At 34.6% G+C, this 16,520-nt stretch overlaps 1 long non-coding RNA gene across 1 annotated transcript; it reads right to left on the bottom strand.

The window, feature by feature from the left end:
* Nucleotides 1-6,328: 6,328 nt before the first annotated feature.
* Nucleotides 6,329-10,679, bottom strand: LOC120080561 (uncharacterized). The gene is made up of 3 exons (XR_005482551.2): nt 7,742-10,679; nt 7,584-7,654; nt 6,329-6,489 (listed from the first exon to the last, which is right to left on the bottom strand). It is a non-coding gene; the product is annotated as an uncharacterized LOC120080561 (long non-coding RNA).
* Nucleotides 10,680-16,520: the final 5,841 nt, after the last annotated feature.

Below are 16,520 nucleotides of genomic sequence, written 5' to 3'. Positions count from 1 at the left end.
TAGCCTAATTCCTTATGTTTCTATTCTGTAGTTTTTCTGTAACAAAACTGGGGTAAAACGGTAAATTTCTTCCGTATTGGAATTTAATCTCTTCATATACATCTTAGTATAAAGTTTATTTAAATGAGATTCAAATAATAACTATATAATATAGAGAATTATTTATTTATTTGGATGATATTCATATAAATAGGTTACTGAATTGGAATGAGATTTTAATTAAATAAATAGAGGGGGAATTAATTGATTTATTTGAAGTGGATTCAAATAATTAATTATTTAATTTGAATGAGATTCAAACTAAAGATCCTGCAAAGAATAAATATTTAAATATGATTTAAATATTTTTAAACCATTTAATATAAGAATAATTATTGGATATTATTAAATATTAATTTAAAATCTCTGCATAAGGGTTATCCCAATAAGAGTAGGAATAACAGATAGAGTTCTATATCTAGGGCCCTTGGGAACCCTCATAAAACACATACTTTACACTCTCTACAATAATAAACTCTATGATTACTCTGAAACTTTCCCTCAAGAAATTCTCCTAATTTTCTTTAAAAAGTTCTAAGAAAATTCTTCTTCCATATTCCCTCTAATCTTTTAAGAAGCGGTTCCCACAAGTCGAATCCATGCTAGAGACATAGCAAGGAAGATTTCATGAAATTAGAAGAATTCAAGAAGAAGACTACTAGTCTCAAGAGGAGATTTTGTTGTGGTTACGTATCAGCAACGATATGGTTCTCAACCTTTTCTTGTTTATTGTACTTTTAATTGTCTCAAGAAATAAAAGAAAATGATCGCGCGCTTTTGTTAGGTTTCAACTCCCTTCAAAATGTATGTTTGTTGACTTTACCAAATGTATGAAAGGCTTTAAAATGTTGCATTCTATTGAGAAAAGGTTCATAATTAGTAAGGATGTTAACTTCAAAGAGAAGGATATGTGAACCTAGTGCTAAATGCAATTGTCGTCCCAATGACCAAAAACAAACTACTTTTGAAGAGGAAATAAACTAACCCTAGCAAACTACCTACCTCAAATACTATAGTGGGCCGTTCCCAGTTCACTATCGTTTTTGTCTTCTAGGGATCTCTGACTCCCACTGCAGATACTACATGCCCCAGAAATACAACTTGATCTAGCAAGTAATCACACTTACTGAACTTAGCATACAGCTTCTTTTCTCCTAACGTCTGAAGCATCGTTCAAAGATGTAATGCATGATTTTTCTACTACCAGAATATAATAATATGTCATCAATGAAAACAATCACAAACTGATGCAGATAGGGATGAAATACCCTATTCATTAAGTCCATGAATACTGCAGGAGTATTCGTCAAACCAAATGGCATCAATAAAAACTCATAGTACTCATATCTTGTTCTAAAAGAAGTCTTAGGAACATCCGCTTCTTTTACCTTCAACTAATGGTACCCTGATCTCAAGTCTACCTTAAAGAACACCGTGGGTCCCTTTAACTGATCAAAGAGATCATCTATGCAAGGTAAAGGATACTTATTCCTAATTGTCACCTTATTCATCTGCCTATAATCTATACATAACCTGAGAGTGTCGTCCTTCTTCTTCACAAATCAAATTAGCACTCCCCAAGGTGACACACTGGGTCGAATGTACCCCTTATCAAATAACTCATATAACTGCACCTTCAGCTCTTTTAACTCAATTGGTGCCATCCTGTATGGGGCTTGAGAAATAGGATTTGGAATCAAGTCAATAGTAAAATCAACTTCCCTGCCAGGTGGCAATCCTAACAACTCTTTAGGAAACACATCAAGAAACTCCACCACAACTGGCACATCTTCACGCTTCAACTTCTTGTCCTAGGAAACAACCACATGTGCCAGATAGGCAACATATCCTTTGCTAAACAGCTTCCTAGCTTTAACTACTGATATTATACTACTAGGGAGAAGTCTTTTGCTTCCGACAAATAGTATTCCCTCTTTCCTAGCCTTTTAAACACTACATCTTTCTTAAAACAATCAACAGAGGTTTAATACTTATTCAAGAAATCCATGCCTAAAATGGCATCAAACTTAAGTAATTCTAATGGAATCAGATCAACACATAAACTCTGGTTTTCAATGACTACCTCATAGTTCCTATAATACTCCTGCACTACTAGAATATCTTCAACAGGTATTGAAATAAACAATTCATCAGGAATGCTTTCAAGCATTCTATCTATATGCAATGCAAACATGCTCAAAATGAATGAATGTGTAGCACCGGGTTCTAGTAATATATAAACAATCTGGTTACATAAAGTTACTCTACCAGTTACAACATCTGGAGACTCATCTATTTCCTGGTTGGTCACTGTATACACACTACCCTATTGCTGGGGTCGTCCTGCTACCCATTTCTGCTTGCTCTACTAGAACCCTCATCTCTGGCTCCAGTTGCTTTCAGCTAATCTACTGTTTGAGAAATCACTTTCTGTTCTGCCTGAGCTTCATGAACTAACTGAGAACAATCTTTCATAAAATGACCTGTTTGTTCACACTGGAAATAGACATTCCTCCCACTGTAACATGTCCTCGAATGTGGCTTATCACAACTTGCATAAGAGGGTTTCCTACCTATACTAGCTACCGAATCACTAGTACGTCCAGTCCCTGATCTACTAAGTGAACCAGCTGCAGGTCTCGATCTCTTCCAGCTTGAACCCTGCTGGCTCGCAGCTCTCTAACCTCTCTTAGTTGACTGTCTAGAGAAATGAGGCCTGAAACCCTTACCTTTCGATTCTGTCAGAGCTCTCTGTTGTTGCTCTTTTCCTTTCTGCAACTGAACTACATCAGCTAAGATTTTCTCAACTCTGATAGTTGTTTCAACTAACTGAGTGAAATCCATCCAGTTAGCTGAAGAAGTGATTGGAATACAAATTTCCTTCCTTAAATCATTCTCAAACCTTTTGCATCTATCTTTCTCTTTCGCTATAATCGGAAGGGCATACTGAGACAGCTCTGTAAACTTCTGCTCATATTCAACGACTGTCATCGATCCTTGAACTAATCTAAGGAGCTCATCCCTCTTAGCTTCTCTGAAAGAGCTAGGATATTACTTATCTTCAAAGGCTTTCTTGAACTCTGACCATGTTGTAACCTTTGATCTATTCCTTCTAGTGTCTATGATCTTCCACCATTTCTCGGCTTCTTTCTATAATAGAAACACTACTAATCTGACCTTATGGTTGTCTAGACATATCATCAGATTAAAACACTTCTCAATCAAATCTAGCCAAACCTCATCTAGATCCCCTCAAACCTCGGGATCTCTAGTGGTAGGGTTAAGGTCTCCATCTGTTGTCTGTTTGCTCCGTTTTCCACTTCTTCTCAACATCTTTACCTCATTATGAAGTACATAAATTAAGGACTCACAATATAGACCTAAACTAATGCATGAACTCTCTCTTTCTCCCAAAATCTTATCCTCTGTTACCAACTTGTCACACTCCCTACCAGATTACCCTCTTAATCCAGAAGAGAATGTGATAGCAGTAGTTACCAACCCATTAGTGGAACCAACTGCCTAACTAACATTCTTAACCTGCCTTGAGAACCCTCGAAACTTATATATAACATATAATATACTAAAGATATTCGAACCCAATTAACATAACTAGGATTCAACACATATCATATTTACACCATAAAAACAGATACAAGTCTAGTAGGTTCCAATACTCTTAATTTAGTCCCTAACATGAACAACAAATGTGTACAAACACTAACAAGGTAAAACATCTAAGTATTCCTTGAGTTCTTAAGTGGTAGACAGCAGGGCAATTAACTTCTTAGGAGATCACCTCTACCTAGGAAAAAGGAAAACATTTGAAAAGAATGAGCTACTAGCCCAGTGAGTGACTATAAAGACACATACTTTTATGCTGAAAACTACCAAGCAAACTCATACTTAAACTTTAAAACATGAAGCTACTAGAAATCATTAAACATCTTAAACCTTAGTTGAGAGAGAACCCTTTTACTTAATCCCTCAATGTCAATCCTTAGTTGGTATGGAGTAATCTCAACACTACCAATGTCAACTCCACCTACGTGCACGTGGTAATAACTAAGTGTCGTCATACCTTAGGTACAATGACCAAGATACATTCTCATAGTCCTTCAGTGTCGAGCTCAACATAATCATCATAAAAACTTATTTATTGAAACATGTATACTTAAAAGCATAAATAAAATAAACATATGCTTCAACATATTTTTCATAAACTCATGAAAAACTAGCACATGCTTGTAAACGTAAAGCATATAAATACTTGGAACATGCTTTCATAAACATCTTTTAAATTGAGCATGTGTTGAGAATACTCTTAAAAAACTAGTTTTCTTGGACAACTACCTCATTCATACTTAAGATGAAGGCAAGTATGAAAACTAGTTTTTTAAGGAAGACATGTGTTTGCAAAACACATAAAAAATACTTAGTTTTGTCACTCACAACCTTCGAAATTCTCCTTGTGGTTAGTAAGCTTCTCTTATGGGCATTTGTCTTGTGAGGTTGGCAAACATCTTTGGTTAATGTCACTAGCTCCCTTGTGAGCCTAACACACTTAAACAAGCTTAATATTAACTTAGAACATGGCCAACGCATGTCTACCAATGCAAACAACACTTAAGTACCTCGGGTCAAAAGACTTGGCTTGGCAGCCACAACCTTCCTATGTGTCAATGCATGCCTATGCGAGCATGCCTCACTCATGCATATCGCACATCACCTTGCAGGTGTGCGTCTCAACACATCCATGCACGTCCTTGCTCCCATAGAAAAACCCTTGTGCTCACACACGCTTCACTGTGCAACCTCCCATGCACACGCTTGGTGCAACGCTCAACATTTACTTTGTCCTCGCACGCATATGCTAGCAACTTTGTCTAGCCTTTCAAGCTACTTGCTTACTCAACCTAAGAAGTTGTCTGCTTGTTTAACACAAGAATCAAGATTCAACTTCAACTTAAATTTCTTATTTTTTTCAGACATTATTTCGGAAAATTTCTTTCTACAAACTTGTGTAGAAATGTCTTAACTTGCTATCTTCCGATTTGAACGTTAAATTCTTCACGGTCTAGTCGGAATTCTTCAATCTTCTCCTCTAGCCCAAATTCATCCAAGAACTAGACCTTTATGAGAAAATTTTCGAATTTCAACTCGATTTCTTAGAATATCTTTTCCGGTAGCTCAGGGCCTTCAACTACACTCATAAATCGTTCAAATCATCTCTTTTTCACGAGTAAACTGCTCAAAATAAGTTTTTGAACTAACACCTTCGTTTTATACTAAAAACCTGCATGCTTCAACTTAAGACCAAAGTGTCAACTAGCCCACTAAATGGGGTTAACTCCTTAAACCTCGATAGCTGGCCCATTACAAGCTGTGATTAAGCTGAAAGTTTTCCTTAATTACCAACGTATGGAATCTTAAATCTTACCAACACATATCTTTGTTTGGACGCATACACCTCTCGGCCAGCGCATGCCTCGGCGCCCCTTCTTGCGCCTAGCTCCTAGTCTCAAGATCATCACATGGCCTCTTTTGCACGCACACCTTTACCTAGCCAGCGTACACCATCACACGCCAAGTTACTGCCACTGTGCCTTAGGCAACTTTGTCATGTTGCACACGTTCACACCCATCTAACCTCATCATTGGGCTTGGCTAGCGCATCGCCTATGCTCAACGCATAGCCTCACTCTCGGCCAACACTTGCCACACCTATTCCTTGTCTCAATGCCCAACTTGCATTTAACTAACCTCCAAGGAGGCACATGGTTGCCCATACTCTTGGCAACTACCTTCTACACATGAGACCAACACCTAGCTTCTATATTTAGTCAAAATTTCCTACTAAGTGTCTACATACTTTGCTACCTGAGAGCTTTCATCTTAACACTTAGAACAATTCTCAAGCTTCTTCCCTACAAACATAATATTAACTTACCCTTAATCTTACTTAATAAACTAATTAACATGCTTAAGTAGGGAAAATAAGGTTCGGGGTTTACGTCCTAAATAGAGAATTTGGCATGAAGGACATAGATTAGTCAAGAATGATCTTCAGGATTGAAAGCACAAGAGACAAAGAGACTGGAACAACCCGACCCCCTAGGACTCAAGCTAGGCCGTTACTAAACACATACATTCATGGAACTTAAAACGACATCCTTTTATAGTGAAATAAATGCTAAATAAATAGGGTAAATTCAAAAGACCTCCATTAAATTCAAATATTAAAAACAAATGATAGAGTACCCATAAGTCATAAATGATAATAAATAAGTCTAAAAACCAATCTTAACAATAAGTTTCAAACGTCAAAATTGAAAGTTGAAAAACAACATGAAAAGAAATCTAAATATCATGAGCGGAAGCATAAAACTGGTCCCCAGTGGCTCGTTCATGGACTCCTCTTGTCATTCGCCAGCGCGTCCTTGCTCTTACCTAAAACATAAACATGAGAAATGGTGAGTATAAAATACTTAGTAAATAACCTCATTACCGGGTTCAGACTGATTTATGTCCAATAAATGCAACATGAACTGAAACTCTCTACTAGTGGGACTAGAAGATTTCCCTTTCATGGCTCATTCTTTTTCCTTTCCCCTAGAGTGCACCTCTTTCGTACACCTCAGGTCCTCTCTATGAATGTAGGGATGTGTACCTCTTTCATACACATGGTTATGCATACACCTCTTTCGTATACATATGACCCACTGAATGTGTACCTCTTACGTACACATGGTTATATGTACACCTCTTTCGTATACACATAACTCACTGGGTATGTATCTCTTACGTACACCCCATATGCTTTCTATGAATGTAGGGATGCATACCTCTTTCGTACACATGGTTATGTATACACCTCTTTCACATACACATAACCCACTAAATATGTACCTCTAACGTACGCCCTCGTACCCTCTAGGTATGTACCACTTTTGTACACACCAGCCCTAGGACATCTCTTTGATGTACTAGCGTCCTTAGACATGCATCACTGTCATGCAGTCAAATAATTTGGAAAGGAAAAGAGGTCGCACCTAACTTCATATTACATATAACATTCACATAATCATAAGTCCTCTAAAATCTTCTCATCAAAGTCATACTAACCAACTCATCATACGTGTTTAATCTAGCATTAATGGATCCATTCTAATACATCACTTTCATGCACTAAACTATGTAAACAATCAAGTATTCGAGATTTCATAATATATCATATGGTCTACATATTCTCATAGTAAATCGCATAACTATATAATTCAGCAAATGTCTAGTCCTTATCTAACTTTAAGACATTCCAGTACGAGTGCCACTTAACTCATAATTTAAGGGTCATGCTCGATCATCCTTTTAATATAACTCATAGAATTCTAAATCAAGCTCATACATAATCATAAGAAATATTACAACATGCTCATATATCTTTCCTAAATAGTCCATTCAACCTCGAATAATCAAAATTATCCTTGTAAACAGTCGTAGGTTCCTGAAATCTACAGTTTTTTGCCTGTAGTAAGATTACTTACCTCAAATTTGGTCACGAACAACAGTCCATGAAAATAATCCCTTGAAGCTTTTGAATGAACTTGAATTCACCCTATAACATAAATTACTAAATTTAGTTTAGTAGCCATGGCCTTAGGGTGTAAATCCAATTTAGTTCAAACGTTCCCAATTTACTTACCAATGAAAAATTTACCACAATCTAACCATCTTTGCCAATATTGATCTTCAATTTGACGGGTCACCTCAAAGCTTCCAAACCTTGAATCTAAAGCTCACCAAAATAAGGTTCCAATCCAAACAGCGGCTGAATGGCAGTAGGTGACGTCGAACGGCCGAACTGACACGTGGCGGTGACTGACAATGTCTGGAAGGTGACGACGACATCTGGAATGCGCGATTGGGCAAGGCGACGGAAACGGTTGGAGCGCGCCGCGACTTCGGGCGGTCCGACGCAAGACAAATCTGACACGCGCGACTGGATGGGCGAGCGGTGGATGAAACGTGCGGCGGCGAGGCAGAGGGGAGCTGACAGTGAGGGTTTAAGAAAGGGGAGGGGGCGCGTGCGAGGCTGAAGGGGGGAAGGGTTCTTCGATTTTTGTGCCAGAGGGGAAAGACAGGAGATTTGTAAAATAAATAAATAAAATTTTATTTGATTTTCTTCTAACCTATTTTATTTTATACTAAACTATTTTTATCTTATCATTTTCTTCTATACAAAGATATATATATATGACTGTATATATTCTTAAAACTATTTCCTTTTTCTCTTCAAATTCCAAATATCAAAACAATTTTCTCCGGATTTAGATTCAATTCTCGACATTAACTTAAAATTAAATTAATGCAACATAGATCCAAATCTTTCCTTTAAATAAACTTGAATTTCAAAATTAACAAAATTGTCCTCAAATTTTACGAAAATACAGAATTTGAATTATGAAAAACTTAGGATGTTACAGAGACATCTATCCTAAATACCGGTCGACAAAGCTACTGTGAGAAAATCATCAAGAGATTCTACCTATCCAATGCTAAACTCGTAATTATACCTATTGCACAATATTTTAAGTTGTCCTCAGCTAATTCACCTATAGAAACTATTTTGGAACAACTAAATCACATGTCAACAATCCCTTACAATCAAGCTGTTGGAACCCTTATGTACTTAATGATATTAAGTAGACCAGACCTCTCCTATAGTGCCAGCTTAGTAAGTAGATATATGTCTAACCTAGGAAAAAGACATTTAGAAGCCATAGAATGGATATTAAGGTATCTAATTTGGTCAAGGAATGTAAGTCTAACCGATCAGAGTGCACAAAAACCAGAATTAAAACTATATGGATATGTTGACTCTGATTTGACAAGGGATCGAAACAAGAGACGATCTTTAATAGGTTATGCATTTCTATATGAACCTAATCTACTCAACTGGAAAGCGATATTACAATCACTTGTGGCATTATCTACGATGGAGGCAAAATATATTGCACTATCAGAAGAAATTAAATAGGGGTTGTGGCTTAAGGGCTTAATGAAGGACTTTGGTTTAAATCAAACAATAGTAAAGATCTACTATGACAGCCAAAGTTCCAATCATCTTTCTAAAAATCTACAATACCATATTCGAACTAAACACATAGATGTAAAGTACCACTTTGTTCGAGACAAAATAGAGAAAGGAGAATTTGAAGATCTAAAGATACATACCTCTAAAAGTACAACTGGCATGCTTACGAAGCCTATTATAAAGCTCAATAGAAAAATGGTGAAGACAAGTCAGATCTGGAAGGATTGAAGACTGCATGCGTTGGAATCAATTTGAAGAACTGAAGAAAATGATTCCAACGACTATTCTTTTCCAACTAACTTTTAACTGTAATAGATCTTCACAACATATATATATGGAGATTCAAATAAAGTGAGTTAGAGAGAAAATCTATATAGAGAGAAAAACTTATCTTCATTTTTAGTCCCCAAGAGAAAAGAAATTTTCCTTCCCATGGATGTAGGTCATTGTTTGCTGAAACTATTGGGAATGTCCTAAAACTATTTGTAAACGTTAAACCTATTTTATTCACAATAAAGGTATTATTGAGACGTCATTCAATAAAAGTATTATTGTACATTTATTTATAAATCCAATAAACAAACTCAGGGCTATAACATGAATACTTAAACTTTATGTAGAGACATAAAAATCGATCAAGTTTTAATATATAGCCAAAAAGGTCTATAAGTATATGAATGAGGTTGGGAACCTTATCTTGGGGACACTATGGATGTGGCCCTTTTTGTATATTGATACAAACGATGTGATCCCAAAGTCATTCATGTGGAGACATGAGAGTGGGTGCATCCATGTAAAAAACATTTGCATAAGACTAGACCATGAAATAGTCACCTTTTCTTATGACATTGTTTACTATTGAAGACTGACTATTTCAAAGCGATGACCTAGGTAACTTGACCCTAATCCTGAGCTAACTATGAACTCTTGTTTATTTGAGATTATCATTAGATTTTCATGGGTGAGGGTTGGCTCAACAGCGCTGACTCAATACGTCTCCCATTTTAAGAGTAAAACTGGGTAGATAGCTGGGGACATAGACTATAAGATGGAACTCACTCTAACCTGCTTTTAGGGATAGTAGAGAGGTTGTTCCCTGAAGTGCTGACTTCGGATCTTGAACAAGGGGCCCCACCCTCTCATTGGCCCGAGAGAGACTCGATTTGATGATTGAATCACAAACCAATTGTTCATTAAAGGATCCATGGAACTTAAAGAATAAGAGGTAATCTCAAGGGTAAAATAGCTATAAACCTAGCCGTTATTACGAATAACCTATGAAGAGTTAACTTACTAGTTATGGTTATATCAAGTAGACACAATATATCTACAGTGAGGGGAGTGCAACTACTGGGATTTAGTGGAGTGACCCGGTAGTTAATAATGTTAGTTAATTAGGTTAAAGAGTTTAGTCGATTAATCTCGGATCGTCGGAGCCCATAATCTGTAGGTTCATTAGGGCCCCTACTAGCGCACAAATGGAATAAACTTTAGAATAGAGTGATGAGTTTAATTTGAAACGTTTAAATACGAATTAAGATAATGAGTAATTATATGCAATATAATTACATGCTTAATTACCGAATTAAACGAAATTGGAGAATTGGATAATATTTAAATATGATTTAAATATTCATGGTTGTGAAATTGGTGTTTTATTAATTTAACATTAGATATTAAATTATTTTAATTAATTAATTTTTTTAATTAATTAGACCAATTAAATTTAAAATTGAAAATTTGAATTAAAATTTCAAATTAAAAAAATTAATTTTATGTTTAATTTAATTTTTGGAAATTAGATTAAAATTGAATTTAAAAAAATAATAAATTAATTGATTTTAAATCAATTTTATATAGAATTGATTTTGGAAAATTGAAAATTCAATTTTAAAACCTCTTTAGTAGTTCTTCCAAGATTACTCATATTTCCACCAAATTCTCCATGGAGGAGCCGTCAAATTATGATGCAGAGCTTGTATGATCAGCTTACATGAATGAAATGAATAAAATCAGCTTCATCCCACTAAGTTTATATTCATGCAATCAAAATTTTGAAGCTGAAGTTATTGAAGAAGTGGTTCTTCATTCTTCAGCTAAAAACCAGAAATTTCTCCTCCAAAATTCCCGTTCATTTTGAGTCCCACAAACTCATTCTAAAATTCAAAGAGAATAGTAGGAAAGATCTTGGTGGTATATACCTTGCAGCTGAGGAGATTGAAGCTGATTTTGAAGGTGAGTTATAGTGAAACCCTCTATTTTCTGATATGAGGATGCTTAATTTGATGCTAAAATTAATGAATTAGAGTGTTTAATGATCCGAATTTTTCTGTTGATTTCTAGCTATATCCAACATGAACCGCTAACATCTTCTTGTTCTTGTTCTTCTCTTCTTCTTCTCCTTCCTCATCAGATCATGCATGTTTGATTTTACTTTTCCATTGCAAAATCGCCATAAGAATATCACAGAGAGTTAGAGAGAGTGACAAAGTCAGAGAGAGTGTGTGTTTTCTTCAAATGAAAAGTAATTTGGTTAGAGAATATTGAAGAAGAAAATACCTTACCCACGTGGTGAACATTTGATGAGACGTGGCTTCTTTCACATTTGTCAACAACCATTGGCTACCTCTGGGATCATCAGATTGAATCAGAAATTTGGTTTGAAAGTTGCGCATAAAACCCAACATTATGCACATGATCAGCTACTATTTTGTAGGATTAGAGCATTGGAAGGAGTTGGAGTCTTAAAAGAGATGTTTTAAGCGAAATTTGAAGTTTTTTATTTAAGAGAAATTCAAAGTTCAGACAAGAGGATTATTGAAGATGTTACGGAGGAATTAGTAAGGTTGACTCGAAAGATATAGAGTGTACATCTTGATTTGTCAAGGATTCAAAAAAAAATTAACATGTTTCCTCATTCACATAACAACATAGAATCTTTCAGAACCATTCTAAGAGTGAAGACTTTCTAATGGAACCAGGATAACGTGGTGAATTCAATTAATTAAGGAAATTAAAGTTAAGAAAGGGAAAGTGAGCAAAGGCTGATTTTGTCTAATTTTATGCTACAAGAGGAAAATAGAAGTTTATAAGGGGTGTACATAAAGTCACTAAAACCTAAACCGATCGATCGAAACCAACCGAATTGAGATTAGTCAATAAAAGTTGTAGACAGCGAACCAACCGAATTGAGATTGGTCAGTAAAAGATGTAGACAGATTGGTCAGTTGTTGGTTCTAAGTTTTCAAATCCAAGAAAACCGACTGACCGATGGACTGACATATACATACATTGATTTCGTTTAGAATTGTATTAACAGCCAACCCACTATTTAATGTCCCAACTCTTGGCCATCCACATGTCAGCAATATTGCTTTAAGCTAATCACATTGTTAAAAATAATACACAAACAATATAGCAACTAGGGATGTTCAAAAAACTCAATAACCTGAAAAAACCGATTAACCTAACCCAATTCATTTGGGTTGGGTTGGATTATAAACTCTTTTGGATTGGGTTGGGTTCAAATAAATGAAAACCTTATGGGTTAAGTTGATTCATGGGTCATCTAAAATAACCCAAACCAACTCGAACCAACCCGAACTTATTATTAATTTTAAAATATTTTTTATTTATTTATGTACAATTAGATATACATATATTTATTTTAGTTTTCTTTAATTTTATTAGTTTTTTGGATAATTTATTCTCCATTAACTCTTAAAATAATTTTTTTTTATAATCTTTGAAATTGAATTGTTAATCTTAATTCATATATGAAAATAGTTAAATCGAATTTTTACGTACAAACATTTTATTTCCTTTTATAAAAAAAAAATTAAATAAATGACACGAGTAATCCGAACCAACCCAACCCAAATATTTCATAGTTGGGTTTGGTTCATTTGAGTTGAAGAAATTCAATTGGGTTGGGTCTAAAAAACTCCTTCAACCCAACCCATGAACCCCTAATAGCAACCACAATTACACCACAAAAACTGAAAACATATACCACGTTTCACTTCACTTAGCAATAAACTACAGCAATTATATGAAAATTCTTTTAGCACAGTCAACTCACACTCAATTTACTTTCATTTTCTACTTTCAGACCACATGCAAAATAGAGCAAGAATGAAAGGGAAATGAAATTGAACAAGAAACTCACCAAATTTCTCAACCAATTTCAAATCAGAAGCAAAGGAAGAAGAAGATGACAGTGATCATAATGGTTCAGCACAAAAGCTTACATCCACTTTCTAAGAGTAGTCATCAGAGTCCTTCATCCAAGCTTCAAGATTCAAGAAGGAATATCTATCACGAACTCTCTCTTCTCCTCTCTTGCTCTAATCTTTTTCTCTTTTTTTTATATCAATTACAGTGTAAGAATGAAAAAAAAAAAAAAAAAAAAAAAAAAAAAAAAAAAAAACATTTTAATTTTTTGCGCAAGTGAAAGTTCTAACAAACTTTTTATTTCTCTGATTGAGGTGAGCATGTAAGAGAGGCATGTTGGGGTTGTAGTTGAGAGGTAAGGTGAAAATTAGTAAGTTTCTAATTCATATTTTTAACAAACATTTAATTTTTGTGTTGATGAACCTGAAACAAAATCAAACATAGATCGAACCAAAACAAAGTAACAAAATATAGAAGTGAGTAGAGAGCTAGATTGACACCCATGTTTACAGTAGTTCGGTCGAAGCCTACATATCTACTGTATGAACCAAAGAAAATGCTTCAGCAATCACAAATGAAGAAGATGATCTCATTTTCACTCACATGCAAATGAATACCCAAGAGCTCTTTATATAACGGACGTTTATAACAAACTCTCCCCGAAATAACACCAGAATAGTTGTAAAAATAATGCCCAATAAACTAACCATGATCAATTTAACCAAGGAGGTTAGAACTATGGTTACATGGTATGGTAAATAAGTGAAAAATGAGAGTCACAAATATGAGTGTAAATGAAATAATAGGTGTTACTAAAATTAACATATCATCAAGATCCCTCTTATTCGGATATGATCTCAGCTTGTCTACTGACTCCGTCGCTACTCCAGTGTTACACTTGGTATTTGTAAACTAAGTTTAACGCTTAAAGTTCAAAGTGAAAGAACTATGCTATTACATGCTCAAAATGATGCCAAATTCAAATATCGTCATGATACTCACTTAGGGGGTGTTTCGCTCACTATTCGGTCCAAAAATGATGTCATTATTTTTAAGCTTAGCCCTAAACAAATAAAATTTGTAAAACACATATAACTACTAATACTAACACATAGTAATAGTCGAAGCACAAGATCAATCCTCAGGAAACCTCTTTTAGCTAGCAAACTTGACTCTTGAATTCCAATTTGTGGGAGTGGTTTGTTGAATTTTTAGAAACAAAGTAAAACTAAAACTAGGATTGAAATGAATTTTGTAATAGACTAAAATAGTAGAGAGATTTCAATGTAAAAGATCTTCGAGAATTATGTTGGTTAGTCTAATTCATTGGTTTAATTGTACTTATGTAATTTAATTGTTCCATAACCCATTAGAAACATACTCTAATGTCCCAATTAGTCAATTAACCCAAATTTAGTTCTAAGATGCTTCCTAAAGACATTACACATCAAATTCTTAAATTGCATTAATTCTAGGGTTTTCTAGGCTATAACATGCTTGAAATACTATAGAATCAATTCAAGAATGATTTATTTGAATGTTCTAAACTAGTCATAATTTCAAGTAAATAGGAAAAAAAATCTAAATTTTCATTCAAAATTTCTAGTTCTTGCAACTTCATTACAATTATGCTATAGAGCCATGCAATTTTACATACACAAATCTGACAAATTTGAGGTGTCAACTCATTTCTATCTGATTTTATTGAAATTAAAATCAATAACAATCAATTAAGATGAAATACAATAAAAAGCTTCAAAAATTTACTTAACCTAACAATTTCCCTAAGAAAGAAGATTACCTAGCTGTGAAGTGGTAGATTCTTGAAGAAATCCATTGAATCAAACAAGAAATTGATACAAGAATTAAAGAAATTATAGAAATTGCTCTCAAAATCGTGAAATTGGGTCTCTCTCATAAAAAAAATGGGTCTCTCCCTCCATGAATTTTTGGAAAAATGGTTTTTAATGGTTGCATGTCGCAACGTTGCAACCCTAGAGTGAAATTGGCTCGACGCTTTCTTGAGAAAAAGCACATGCGGACGGATTTTTATTTTTCTGTTAATGTCCGTAGCATTGCAACACTAAAGGAGAGTGTTGCGACGCTGTGCTGTATATCAGCATTTTGCCTTTCAGCGTTAGGCGTAGGCTTAGCGTGAGTGTTGCAACGCTATGATTTTGAGTTGAGCGCACAGATTCATTTCAACTGATGTGCAAAAGTGTAATTTGCCATGGTTTCTTCTTCTCAATTGATTCTTTCCTCATTTTAACTCCTTTTAGCTTCAAATTTCTTCTAAGGACTTCAAAATGTATTGGGATTGGATTTTACCTATAAAATTGATATATAGAGCAAATTAATAGCAAAAAAATGAGGGATTTATGTACTAAAATGTAGTTCTTTTCAAGACCTATCAAAATATCTCCAACTTAGATCTTGATCGTCCTGAGAAAGTAAAATTAGGGACATACATTTAATCAAACAAAATATGTATCTTGTTTATTTATTTGTTTGTTTGTTCACTCAAATTGTTCAAACATGCTCATTTGACTTGCACAAATATTTGATTCTTAACTCTTTTCACAACAATCAAAGAAGTATCGATACAAACAAGCATTTAGAAGGTTAAAATTTACTAACAAATAATTGAAACTTATTTTTTAAAAGAAAACTCTTTTTCTAGTAAAATCATAAAAGAAAAAAGTGCAAAGTTTTAGTTTATTTAAGAGTCGAAGGCTAGCGAAAAGGTGATATCTAACTCTCAATTCCTTTTCGTCCTACACTGACTCGATTACTGGTCTAAGATATACCTAACTTGCATTGAAGATAGTCAATTCTAAGACAATAGTGCCTTTATAAACTAACACACACAAATCTTAATTGGAATGTCATTTACTTAGAAGGATAGCTTTCACACTCACGCCGTCGAGAACCTATCACCCTTTTCTCCTAGGCCCTAACTAGACACGATAGAGATAGCTTTTTTCATCTCTATCAATGCAAACACACACATTAATAAAAGTTATATTATTTTGCAAGCTTGCTTTTTTTTTTTTTATGCTAGCAACTTTTTCTTTTCTTTTCTTTTCTTTTTTTTATGTAGGCCCTATTTTATCCTCTTTATCTAGACTTATTTCTAAAATAAGGTCGTTGTTCTCAAGACCAACAGTATCGTGGTGACAAAGAAAATGAAGTAGACATACATTTCTAAAAGTCT

This window comes from Benincasa hispida, chromosome 6 (genome assembly GCF_027475165.1).
Source record: "Benincasa hispida cultivar pf3 chromosome 6, pf3_genome.v1.1, whole genome shotgun sequence".
NCBI lineage: Eukaryota > Viridiplantae > Streptophyta > Magnoliopsida > Cucurbitales > Cucurbitaceae > Benincasa > Benincasa hispida.
The sequence above is the reverse complement of the archived record's forward strand: the minus strand, read 5'-3'. Positions and strand labels throughout refer to the sequence as shown.